This window comes from Trachypithecus francoisi, unplaced genomic scaffold (assembly GCF_009764315.1).
Source record: "Trachypithecus francoisi isolate TF-2019V2 unplaced genomic scaffold, Tfra_2.0 Lachesis_group15, whole genome shotgun sequence".
NCBI lineage: Eukaryota > Metazoa > Chordata > Mammalia > Primates > Cercopithecidae > Trachypithecus > Trachypithecus francoisi.
Genome location: NW_022681460.1, coordinates 86,539,399 through 86,553,420, shown reverse-complemented (window position 1 = coordinate 86,553,420; position 14,022 = coordinate 86,539,399).

Below are 14,022 nucleotides of genomic sequence, written 5' to 3'. Positions count from 1 at the left end.
TCAAATAAAATGCAGCTGTATGACTTAGAAAATGAAATGTCCCCCATGACCCCACCCTCTGATAGACACTGTCACAATCACTTTTTGAGAATCCATTATACATCAGGCATTGTGTAAGATGTTGTGAAAACAAAGCCAAATAAGACATTACCCCATCCTTCAAGGAGCTTACAAGACTTAAATAACCAAATCATCTACTAGTACATGGATATGGCCATGTGCTATGACTTTTAGCTCACTCCCCGCCCTGGACACTAACCACTCCCTCTGCCATGGATTATCCTCCTGCCTTGGGGCTTGTGCTGGCCTCATGGATGCAGAGAACCCCCTGCTGACAGCATGAGGGATGAGGAAAAGGAAACAAAGAATTCAGAATAAAGAGGCTGGATAAGGCCAGGAAGACCAAAGGCAAACAATTTTGAAAAGACTGTTTCTGAGATGATCCAGAAACTCAACAATTATTAAGTCATGTCACCTGTAAATGAATGGCTTTGAGTATTTTCCAGAGTTTTTGCCTTCTCAGTGAAAGATCTTCTGAGAACTAAAATCATTATTTGAAAAAAAAAAAAAAAAAAGAAAAGAAAGAAAAAGTCCTTTAGGCTAAAACAATCTTCTCATAACTTGAGAAGCAAGGTAGCATATATTCTTAGCTACACTTTGAAAAAGCACCCAGGCCAGGATGTGTACTTGACCCAGCCTGGAGGAGGCCCTAGGGGAATTTTTACTATATGTGTGTTTGCTCTACAGCCTTCACTGCTCTCCCCTTCCTATCTCTGTCATGAGAGCAACATTCTTCATCACCTAAGCTCCCAAGAGAAAAAGATCTAAGATGATCATTGATGCTTGTTAATGAACTGCTTCCATTTTGATTTGGAGACTTTTATCTCTAACCATGAAATGAATATATTTGTTCTTCAGTAACTTTATGTTACCTGTTCTTTAGTAACTTATGCTTTGCAAGCATACACAAAATCTCTTATACTTGCCAGATCTTTGAAAGCACTAATTCTTGTCTTCCGTACTATTTCTAATATTATTATATTCTACTATTAGCAAAGTCTTCACTGAGATTCTTTTTTTTTAAGTGAAGGTCTCACCCCACTATACACTGAATTGTTTTGGAACTAATCCAAGATATTCTATTTCATCTGTAAATATCTCAGTATTCCCAAAGGAGTCTCCTCTCATTGTAATTGAGTCACAGTACTATTGTCCCACACACAAAAAAATTAACATTATTTTTTATTATCAAACACTTGGTATTAAAATTTCCCCAGTAGTTTTATAATTCTATTTCTGTTGGTTTCTTTTTATCAGGATGCAAATAAGGTTCACACACATCATAGTTGGTTAACTATATCTTTTGAACTTATATCTTAGTTTTCTCCTCATCTTTAATTTTCTTTGTGTTTTCTTTGTTAAAGAAATCAGGCCAATTTGTCCTGCGTCATTTTCCACATTCTGAATTTAGCTGATTTAACTCTTGTTTGACCAAGTTTCTCTATCTCATATATTCTGCATATGGGCTATTTGAGCAGGTAGGTTTTTTGGCAAGAATATATGGTATTGTGTACTTCTTATTGGATCTCCTTAGGAAGCATATGATATCTATGGTCTCTTTCTGTGATATCAAGATGAATAGTAAATTGGATATTGTTGGATTCGAGAAATACTCTTCATTGAATTAAGCCTCCAAGATTTCCATGATTTTCTATGACAACAGCCAAGTTACTCATCATTACTAATATACCTATAATAGCATTACTTTGTCCAGGAATAAGTATTGCTAAGTACATTACAGGCATCAAAATAATCATCTTTGACATTATTCAATTTTTAATAGTATTTTCATAATGTAACCCTCTTTACCTTAAAAGCATAACTATTTTTGTCATTATTTCTCCCTCTGATATTGAGATTTCTAAGAGAAGTATGTGATTGGAAGATTATCCTTGTTAATGATTTTATTATCTTTTAAAATCAAGACAGCCTAATCTCTACCTAGCCACACTAGATAACAAATATTTTTTAAATTGTCTCTCCATTCCATTAAGAACTCTTTTGTTTAAGCAATAACAATTTCTTCGTGTCCAATAATAAACTTTTTTGATGATAGCATCATGTATTTGATGGTTTGGCAAAGGTCTCTGAAGCAAGGCAATCTCTGTAAAAGCCACAAACAATTAAAACTTTAAAGACTGTGATCTAGACTCACAAGATTCTCAAAAGAACAAAAGAAAAGACAACAGAGAAGAAAACGGGAAAGTGCCTGTAAGTTTACAAAGTGGATTTTCAATATCAAACCTTCTCTACTGCACCCTGAAAAAGATGTTCAAGACCCCTAAAATTGATCTGGTAAAAAGTTGTTTGGCAGTTGAAAAGCTATCCATTTAGTAGGATACTTTTTTCACTCAGAGAACAAATCTTGGTATTAATTCTTTTTTTTAATTATTATTATATACTTTAAGTTCTAGGGTACATGTGCATAACGTGCAGGTTTGTTACATATGTATACTTGTGCCATGTTGGTGTACTGCACCATCAACTCGTCAGCACCCATCAATTCGTCATTTATATCAGGTATAACTCCCAATGCAATCCCTCCCACCCCCCCCCCCATGAGAGGCCCCGATGTGTGATGTTCCCCTTCCCGAGTCCAAGTGATCTCATTGTTCAGTTCCCACCTATGAGTGAGAACATGCGGTGTTTGGTTTTCTGTTCTTGTGATAGTTTGCTAAGAATGATGGTTTCCAGCTGCATCCATGTCCCTACAAAGGATGCAAACTCATCCTTTTTATGGCTGCATAATATTCCATGGTGTATTGTGCCACATTTTCTTAATCCAGTCTGTCACAGATGGACATTTGGTTTGATTCCAAGTCTTTGCTATTGTGAATAGTGCCGCAATAAACATACGTGTGCATGTGTCTCTATAGCAGCATGACTTATAATCCTTTGGGTATATACCCAGTAGTGGGATGGCTGGGTCATATGGTACTTCTAGTTATAGATCCTTGAGGAATCGCCATACTGTTTTCCATAATGGTTGAACTAGTTTACAATCCCACCAACCATGTAAAAGTGTTCCTATTTCTCCACATCCTCTCCAGCACCTGTTGTTTCCTGACTTCTTAATGATTGCCATTCTAACTGGTGTGAGATGGTATCTCATTGTGGTTTTGATTTGCATTTCTCTGATGGCGAGTGATGACAAGCATTTTTTCATGTGTCTGTTGGCTGTATGATGTCTTCTTTTGAGAAATGTCTGTTCATATCCTTTCCCCACTTTTTGATGGGGTTGTTTGTTTTTTTTCTTGTATATTTGTTTGAGTTCTTTGTAGATTCTGGATATTAGCCCTTTGTCAGATGAGTAGGTTGCAAAATTTTCTCCCATTCTGTAGGTTGCCTGTTCACTCTGATGGTAGTTTCTTTTGCTGTGCAAAAGCTCTTTAGTTTAATGAGATCCCATTTGTCAGTTTTGGCTTTTGCTGCCGTTGCTTTTGGTGTTTTAGACATGAAGTCCTTGCCCATGCCTATGTCCTGAATGGTACTACCTAGGTTTTCTTCTAGGGTTTTTATGGTATTAGGTCTAACATTTAAGTCTCTAATCCATCTTGAATTAATTTTCGTATAAGGGGTAAGGAAAGGATCCAGTTTCAGCTTTCTACTTATGGCTAGCCAATTTTCCCAGCACCATTTATTAAATAGGGAATCCTTTCCCCATTTCTTGTTTCTCTCAGGTTTGTCAAAGATCAGATGGCTGTAGATGTGTGGTATTATTTCTGAGGACTCTGTTCTGTTCCATTGGTCTATATCTCTGTTGTGGTACCAGTACCATGCTGTTTTGGTTACTGTAGCCTTGTAGTATAGTTTGAAGTCAGTAGCGTGACGCCTCCAGCTTTGTCCTTTTGACCTAGGATTGTCTTGGCAATGCGGGCTCTTTTTTGGTTCCATGTGAACTTTAAAGCAGTTTTTTCCAATTCTGTGAAGAAAGTCATTGGTAGCTTGATGGGGATGGCATTGAATCTATAAATAACCTTGGGCAATATGGCTATTTTCATGATATTGATTCTTCCTATCCATGAGCATGGTATGTTCTTCCATTTGTTTGTGTCCTCTTTGATTTCACTGAGCAGTGGTTTGTAGTTCTCCTTGAAGAGGTCCTTTACATCCCTTGTAACTGGATTCCTAGGTATTTTATTCTCTTTGAAGCAATTGTGAATGGAAGTTCATTCCTGATTTGGCTCTCTGTTTGTCTGTTACTGGTGTATAAGAATGCTTGGGATTTTTGCACATTCATTTTGTATCCTGAGACTTTGCTGAAGTTGCTTATCAGCTTAAGGAGATTTTGGGCTGAGACCATGGGGTTTTCTAAATATACAATCATGTCATCTGCAAACAGGGACAATTTAACTTCTTCTTTTCCTAACGGATACTCTTTATTTCTTTCTCTTGCCTGATTGCCCTAGCCAGAACTTCCAACACTATGTTGAATAGGAGTGGTGAGAGAGGGCATCCCTGTCTTGTGCTAGTTTTCAAAGGGAATTTTTCCAGTTTTTGCCCATTCAGTATGATATTGGCTGTGGTTTGTCATAAATAGCTCTTATTATTTTGAGGTACATTCCATCAATACTGAATTTATTGAGAGTTTTTAGCATAAAGGGCTGTTGAATTTTGTCAAAAGCCTTTTCTGCATCTATTGATAATCATGTGGTTCTTGTCTTTGGTTCTGTTTATATGCTGGATTATGTTTTGATTTGCGAATGTTGAACCAGCCTTGCATCCCAGGGATGAAGCCCACTTGATCATGGTGGATAAGCTTTTTGATGTGCTGCTGAATCCGGTTTGCCAGTATTTTATTGAGGATTTTTGCGTCGATGTTCATCAGGGATATTGGTCTAAAATTTTCTTTTTTTGTTGTGTCTCTGCCAGGCTTTGGTATCACGATGATGTTGGCCTCATAAAATGAGTTAGGGAGGATTCCCTCTTTTTCAGTTGATTGGAATAGTTTCAGAAGGAATGGTACCAGCTCCTCCTTGTACCTCTGGTAGAATTCAGCTGTGAATCCATCTGGTCCTGGACTTTTTTTGGTTGGTAGGCTATTAATAATTGCCTGAATTTCAGAGCCTGCTATTGGTCTATTCAGGGATTCAAGTTCTTCCTGGTTTAGTCTTGGAACAGTGTAAGTGTCCAGGAAATTATCCATTTCTTCTAGATTTTCTAGTTGATTTGCTTAGAGGTGTTTCTAGTATTCTCTGATGGTTGTTTGTATTTCTGTGGGGTCAGTGGTGATATCCCGTTTATCATTTTTTATTGCATCTATTTGATTCCTCTCTCTTTTCTTCTTTATTAGTCTTGCTAGCGGTCTGTCAATTTTGTTGATGTTTTCATAAAACCAGCTCCTGGATTCATTGATTTTTTGGAGGGTTTTTTGTGTCTCTATCTCCTTCAGTTCTGATCTGATCTTAGTTATTTCTTGCCTTCTGCTAGCTTTTGAATGTGTTTGCTCTTGCTTCTCCAGTTCTTTTAATTGTGATGTTAGCGTGTCAATTTTAGATCTTTCCAGCATTCTCTTGTGGGCATTTAGTGCTATAAATTTCCCTCTACACACTGCTTTAAATGTGTCCCAGAGATTCTGGTATGTTGTATCTTTGTTCTCATTGGTTACTAAGAACATCTTTATTTCTGCCCCCATTTCGTTATGTACCCAGTAGTCATTCAGGAGCAGGTTGTTCAGTTTCCATGTAGTTGAACGGTTTGGATTGAGTTTCTTAGTCCTGAGTTCTAGTTTGATTGCACTGTGGTCTGAGAGACAGTTTTTATAATTTCTGTTCTTTTGCATTTGCTAAGGAGTGCTTTACTTCCAATTATGTGGTCAATTTTGGAATAAGTGTGATGTGGTGCTGAGAAGAATGTATATTCTGTTGATTTGGGGTGGAGAGTTCTATAGATGTCTGTTAGGTCTGCTTGGTACAGAGATGAGTTCAATTCCTGGATATCCTTGTTAACTTTCTGTCTCGTTGATCTGTCTAATGTTGACAGTGGAGTGTTGAAGTCTCCCATTATTATTGTATGGGAGTCTAAGTCTCTTTGTAAATCTCTAAGGACTTGCTTTATGAATCTGGGTGCTCCTGTATTGGGTGCATATATATTTAGGATAGTTAGCTCTTCCTGTTGAATTGATCCCTTTACCATTATGTAATGGCCTTCTTTGTCTCTTTTGATCTTTGATGGTTTAAAGTCTATTTTATCAGAGACTAGGATTTCAACCCCTGCTTTTTTTTGTTCTCCATCTGCTTGGTAGATCTTCTTCCATCCCTTTATTTTGAGCCTATGTATGTCTCTGCATGTGAGATGGGTCTCCTGAATACAGCAGACTGATGGGTCTTGACTCTTTATCCAGTTTGCCAGCCTGTCTCTTTTAATTGGAGTATTTAGTCCATTAACATTTAAGGTTAATATTGTTATGTGTGAACTTGATCCTGCCATTATGATATTAACTGGTTATTTTGCTTGTTAATTGATGCAGTTTCTTCCTAGCCTCGATGGTCTTTACATTTTGGCATGTTTTTGCAATGGCTGGTACCGGTTGTTCCTTTCCATGTTTAGGGCTTCCTTCAGGGTCTCTTGTAAGGCAGGCCTGGTGGTGACAAAATGTCTAAGCATTTGCTTATCTGTAAAGGATTTTATTTCTCCTTCACTGATCAAACTTAGTTTGGCTGGATATGAAATTCTGGGTTGAAAATTCTTTTCTTTAGAACGTTGAATATTGGCCCCCACTCTCTTCTGGCTTGTAGAGTTTCTGCCGAGAGGTCTGCTGTTAGTCTGATGGGCTTCCCTTTGTGGGTAACCCGACCTTTCTCTCTGGCTGCCCTTAAGATTTTTTCCTTCATTTCAACTTTGGTGAATCTGGCAATTATGTGTCTTGGAATTGCTCTTCTCGAGAATATCTTTGTGGTGTTCTCTGTATTTCCTGAATTTGAATGTTGGCCTGCCCTACTAGGTTGGGGAAGTTCTCCTGGATGATATCCTGAAGAGTGTTTTCCAACTTGGTTCCATTTTCCCCCTCACTTTCAGGCACCCCAATCAGACGTAGATTTGGTCTTTTTACATAATCCAATACTTCTTGCAGGCTTTGTTCATTTCTTTTTCTTCTTTTTTCTTTTGTTTTCTCTTCTCGCTTCATTTCATTAATTTAATCCTCAATCGCGATACTCTTTCTTCCAGTTGATCGAGTCGGTTACTGAAGCTTGTGGATTTGTCACATATTTCTCGTGTCATGGTTTTCATCTCTGTCATTTCATTTATGACCTTCTCTGCATTAATTATTCTAGCTATCAATTCTTCCACTCTTTTTTCAAGATTTTTAGTTTCTTTGCGCTGGGTACGTAATTCCTCCTTTACCTCTGAGAAGTTTGATGGACTGAAGCCTTCTTCTCTCATCTCGTCAAAGTCATTCTGTGACCAGCTTTGATCCGTTGCTGGCGATGAGCTGCGCTCCTTTGCAGGGGGAAATGCGCTCTTATTTTTTGAATTTCCAGCTTTTCTGCCCTGCTTCTTCCCCATCTTTGTGGTTTTATCTGCCTCTGGTCTTTGATGATGGTGACATACTGATGGGGTTTTGGTATAGGTGTTCTTCCTGTTTGATAGTTTTCCTTCTCATAGTCAGGACTCTCAGCTGTAGGTCTGTTGGAGATTGCTTGAGGTCCACTCCAGACCCTGTTTGCCTGGGTATCAGCAGCAGAGGTTGCAGAAGATAGAATATTGCTGAACAGCGAGTGTACCTGTCTGATTCTTCCTTTGGAAGCTTCCTCTCAGGGGTGTACTCCACCCTGCGAGGTGTGGGGTGTCAGACTGCCCCTAGTGGGGGATGCCTCCCAGTTAGGCTACTCAGGGGTCAGGGACCCACTTGAGCAGGCAGTCTGTCCGTTCTCAGATCTCAACCTCCGTGTTGGGAGATCCACTGCTCTCTTCAAAGCTGTCAGACAGAGTTGTTTGCGTCTGCACAGGCCTCTGCTGCTTCCCCTTTTGTTGTTTAGCTGTGCCCTGTCCCCAGAGGTGGAGTCTACAGAGACAGTTAGGCCTCCTTGAGCTGCTGTGAGCTCCACCCAGTTCGGGCTTCCCACTGGCTTTGTTTACCTACTTAAGCCTCAGCAATGGCGGGCGCCCCTCCCCCAGCCTCGTTGCTGCCTTGCAGTTAGATCGCAGACTGCTGTGCTAGCAATGAGGGGGGCTCCGTGGCCATGGGACTCTCCCGGCCAGGTGTGGGTATAATCTCCTGGTGTGCTCGTTTGCTTAAAGTGCGGTATTGGGGTGGGAATTACCCGATTTTCCAGGTGTTGTGTGTCTCAGTTCCCCTCGCTAGGAAAAGGGATTCCTTTCCCCCTTGCGCTTCCCAGGTGAGGCAATGCCTCGCCCTGCTTCAGCTCTCGCTGGTCGGGCTGCGGCAGCTGACCAGCACCGATTGTCCGGCACTCCCCAGTGAGATGACCCCAGTACCTCAGTTGAAAATGCAGAAATCACCGGTCTTCTGTGTCGCTCGTGCCGGGAGTTGGAGACTGGAGCTGTTCCTATTCGGCCATCTTGCTCCGCCCTCCGCAATTTGAATGGTATTAATTCTTACATGGTCTGAAAAAGAGACTTTGGCTCTTATGACCTTATAAAAATGTTTGCTGTTCTTCATTTGGTCATGATTAATTCGGCCAGAAATGATGTGATTGCAACCTCCACTGTTAGCCCTACCGGTATTAATCATCTCCAAGGTGATCTTAGTTTCTGTGGCAACTATAATATTTATTTTTGCACTATAGCACTGTCTGCTCTCTGATGGTTGGGATGACAGAGTAATGCTGAAATGTTTAGTCTCAGTCACAAATTTCTCACATCCCTGATCTTAGAAAACCATTTCACCGCATCCAGGTGTTATTACTAACCTATATTCAGACAATTGCATTACAAAAGTGTTCTGAGCCAACTCTGTTGCTTGATTTCAGGCTACCAGGCTTTGAGTCCAAAGGATTTCCACTGACTAAAGAAGCTCTTGGTATTTGCATCCAAATTTTCATAATAACAACTTTAAACATACATAATGCATCACTATCACATTCATATGGAAAGAGACTGAGCAGTTCTAGGTATAACTCCTACAAGAAAAAGAAAATGTATGTTAAGTTGAGCTTTATATATTCTTCCAATCAAAGATATCAATCAAACCTAACTGACATTAAGCTATAATTTCTGAATTTTATTACAATGAATAAAATTCAAGAGTGAATCATAAATGAGGAAAAGTCACTGATCTTTCCTGTCTTCATCAGAAATAATCAAATTATACTAGCTATCAAGATTTTCCTAGAAAGAGTGTCTGGAATAAAGAAATAGAATAGTAGGTTGCCTTACACTTAGGTGGACACAAAGGTGACAGAAAGCTGTTTTTAAAAGGTGGCTTAGGGCAAAATTCTGGATTCTTGTCCCCTTGAATGAACACTGTTTCTATTCCTGTCACTATGCTTCAAGTTCCTTTCATCCTGCATGTCTTTTAAGATGCCTGTTAAACCCCTTGGACTGATAAACCTTAATGTGCCAGCTCTTCTGGCTTTCAAAAAAAAAAAAAATCGTGGCTTGTAGGCATCTTTCATTCTGCCTACGCTCAAAATTGGCCCCGTCTTTTTCTCTTGTCAAGGATGAGAACGGTACCACAGAATAACACATGGCCCTGTTAGAAACCTATTCTTCTAATCCTGGGTAAAAGAGCAGGGAAAGGTTTGAGTAGGGATAAAAAGGGGGAAGCATAAGAACACTGGGTAAAGTCACCAGTGCCAGAATGGCCACTTCCTAGGGTCACACAGCTGTGGGCACTGGGACCTCTAGCCTGTCCCTCTAATGAGAGTCCCCATTCTACCCCACCTTCACCAAATTCCTAAGTATTCATATCTGGTGCTTGTGGTTGTAGAGGATAAGAGGTTCAGGGAGGCTGAGCAAACAGGAGTCTTTACCTACCAGGTGCCCAGAGGATACACTGTAAGAAGATGGAAGAAAAACCTAGCAAAGCAAAGGGCACAGCTTCAAACAAAGAGGAATCTCTCAGTTTCCACATATCCAGACTTTTGCATTTTTTCTATTACATTCCTTGATCCAGAGACAGTGAGTATCTCCAGACATGAAAACATGCCCAAATAGAATGAATCCCATCCTGAGTCCCTGCTACTTCCCCCAAAAGTTGAAACGCTACAATTAAGTTGTCCAACATAAAGGGAGTGAGGGGCAGCGTTTGGACACAGAAATTAGGTCTGCTTCTCTGTCATGTTTTTATGCTCCTGACTAGGAAAATCCCCATAGAATCTTAGGCAGATTTCAAAGTCCACTGTCATCATGATAAAAGAAATGACTTGAATAAGACATAAATATAATTAGCTTTGTTCTCTTAAAGGGAGCACTTTATCTTTGAGGTGGCTATTCAGAGAGTGGACACTCCCACGGGAAGCCTTTAAAATAGGCAACATGATGTGATACAGAATCTGGGTTCCCGGTGGTGTCTGCTCTCTACTTGGTGAATGGAAATATGGATTTCCTGACACCGCTTTCAATTTTGTCTTTTTTCCCCCCAGAAAATGAGTCCTTTGCGGTGTGTGAATCCAAAATATCTGAGAAGGTCTCAATCAATTTACAAAGTTTATTTTGTCAAGGTTAAAGATGCCCCACTGACACGGCCTCAGGAGGTCCTGTGATGTGTGCCCAAGGTGTTCTGGGTACAGCTAGCTTTTAGACATTTCAGGGAGACATGAGACATCAATAAATATATGTAAGATGAAGGGGTGGGGGTGGGTGCCTCCAGTTCATAGGTAGATAAAGAGACAAAATATTGCATTCTTTTGAGTCCTTGATCAGCCTTACACTAAATACACAATTTAGTTGGGCTCAGTAAACCTGCATTTTTACATAAATAATGGAAGCAATCAGATATCCATTTGTCTCAGGTGAGAAGAGCCATGATGACTTTCTGTCCCTCACCTGTGATGTTAAGCTATCCGTTTGCATTGCCAGGGTGAAATTCAACAGAACTGTTTTAGGGTAAATATTTTGAGGCTCACAAGCAATTTCCTTGTGGGCAAATTGTGAGGGAGGTATGTAGCTTTTTTGTCTTTATAGCTATCTTATTTAGTCATAAAAGAGGAGGCAAGTTTGCCTGACAGAGTTCCCAGCTTGACTTTTCCTTGGTTTAATGATTTTGAGGTCCCGAGATTTATATTCCTTTCACAGGTAGAAACAAAGGGCAGTCGACTTTCTTTATTTCCCTTCAACTTTGAGAATTTTTCTTGTTGTGTGGTGGATATTTCTCTGCCCCTAATATAGGGACAGTCACCACAAAACACTTCACAGTTGTTGAAGTGGAGTGCTTACAAAGTACAGATAGCATGGCCTTGGAATGAGAGCCTCCCTGCTGACTTGCCCCCACCCCAGTACGGATGTTAAAGTGGCTCACTCAGAGCCAAAAATTCTGCCCCAAGTACGTTAACCTGAAACAGCAAGACATCTTGAAGCAACTACATGAAAATCCCTGAATTGCAGCATTGCGGATTTGCAGGTGTCTTATAGGGTGACCTTGTCAGAAAGAAAGAAAGGAGAAGCAGCCACAGGACCCCGTCCTCTGACAGCTCTACCAGCAGCCACGCCTTAGGCCAAGCACTGTCCCTCGTGGGGTAAGTGTGCTGCAGTTGGTGCATGATACATTTTGAAGCCAGTGATAGCTTGATTTTATGTTCTGACACTTTATATGTGACTTGGAGAACTTGAATTTTGGAGACCACAAGCAGGACACCCTGTAATACAGTGTACTGGCAATTGTAAAAGTCACATTGCCGGCTGGGCACGGTGGCTCACACCTGTAATCCCGGCACTTTGGGAAACTGAGGTGGATGGATCACTTGAGGTCAAGAGTTCGAGACCAGCCTGGCCAACATGGTGAAATCCTATCTCTACTAAACATACAAAAAATTAGCCAGGCATGGTGGTGGGCGCCTGTAATCCCAGCTACTTGGGGGGCTGAGGCAGGAGAATCGCTTGAACCCAGAAGGTAGAGGTTGCAGTGAGCTGAGATCATGTCACTACACTCCAGTCTGGGTGACAGAGCAAGACTATATCTCAAAAAAAAAAAAAAAAAAAAGTCACATTGCCATGACTTTATGTCCCTGTCTTGGGAGACATTGTGTTTTCCAGACCAGGTGAGCAGGGTGAGCAAAACCAAAAGAAGTGAAAGATCCAATGATGAAAAAAGCCATGAAAGCACCGACTAAACCAACACAAGTCAATTCTAATACTAATATACTTAATTGGATATTAAACCATCATTCTTAGCAAACTATCACAAGAACAGAAAACCAAACACCGCATGTTCTCACTCATAGGTGGGAACTGAACAATGAGATCACTTGGACTCGGGAAGGGGAACATCACACACTGGGGGCCTATCATGGGGAGGGGGGAGGGGGGAGAGATTGCATTGGGAGTTATACCTGATGTAAATGATGAGTTGATGGGTGCTGACGAGTTGATGGGTGCAGCACACCAACATGGCACAAGTATACATGTGTAACAAACCTGCACGTTATGCACATGTACCCTAGAACTTAAAGTATAATAATAATAAAAATAAATAAATAAAATAAAATAAAATAAAATTATATGATCTGATAGGAATACAATGTCTTCTTTCTTTCTCTCTCTCTTCCTCCCTTTCTCTTTCTCCCTCCTCCTTTAAATAAAGCAAGCTTGCTGCCTCTTTTCTGAAGACACTCAGCTCTGATGGCCACCTTCTTTGCAGGCCTGACCAATTCTCTCTTTTATAGTGAATGATGGATTCCCCTAGGGTCTCTCAAGGCTCTAGAACCTTGGCCTTCCATGAGGGGATGCAGAGCAGGAAGAATTACTTTGAATGGTCTTCCTCTTGTCATTATTATTATTATTATTGTGAGACGGGATCTGGCTCTGTCACCCAGGCTGGCGTGCATTGGCATGATCTTGGCTCACTGCAACCTCCATCGCCTGGGTTCAAGCAATTCTTCTGTCTCAGCCTCACGAGTAGCTGGGACTACAGGTGCCTGCCACCACACCTGGCTAACTTTTGTATTTTTAGTAGTGATGGGGTTTCACCATGTTTGTCAGGCTGGTCTCAAACTCCTGACCTCAGTTGATCCACCCACCTCGGCTTCCCAAAGTGCTGGGATTACAGGCATGAGTCACTGTGCCCCTCTGTCCCTTTTCAGCGAATGAATTCAGATGAAAGAGAATGTCTTAGAGGGAGAGAGGAAGACAGGAAGGGGAGTATGCTGCAGGAGGCAGAGTAGAGAAAGAAATCAGGTTCCTATAAACTGGTGAAAGGGCTCCAGCCTATATTTGCACCAAATGGAATAACTGCCCCCTCCTTCCCCAGTCCCTGTGGTGCCAGACCCTTGCTCTCCTCCTGCTGGACTCCTGAAGCATGGGCCCAGTGACTCCAGCCAGTCTTCACCCAGTCCTGAGGAACTCCTTCTCAGTCCCTGCTTCGCTCAGGATTGCTCCACTTCTTCAAGATCATGGTAGGCAGATAATGAGGCCGATAGAGTAGGAGCTCAAATTGTGAACTATATCAAAAGCCATTTTCATATAACAGATTAACAGCTACATTCATGGAAGCCTGTGTGAACGTTTGTCCCCTAGAGGAGGTTTTGCAAGTTGAATTATTTGGAATCTAGGCAGCCCATAGTGGTGTGGTTAGGAACATGGGTTAGAAAGAGAGACCTACATTCAGATCATAGCTTTGCTTCTAAACTTGAGTTTTCCTAACTGCAGTGGCGAATAATAAGAGTGCCTTCCTCCTGGTGCTGTTGAGAGGATTAAATGAGATAATGAGATAATGCCCAGTATACACATAGTAAACGTGTTAGCAATGTTAGTTGTGGTCATTGAGTCAGCCTTAAGAAAAATGTTAAGGCAGGCTCTGCTAATTTTTAAAGTCTTTTTGTTCTTCTTTCAGTTCTTCTGCTT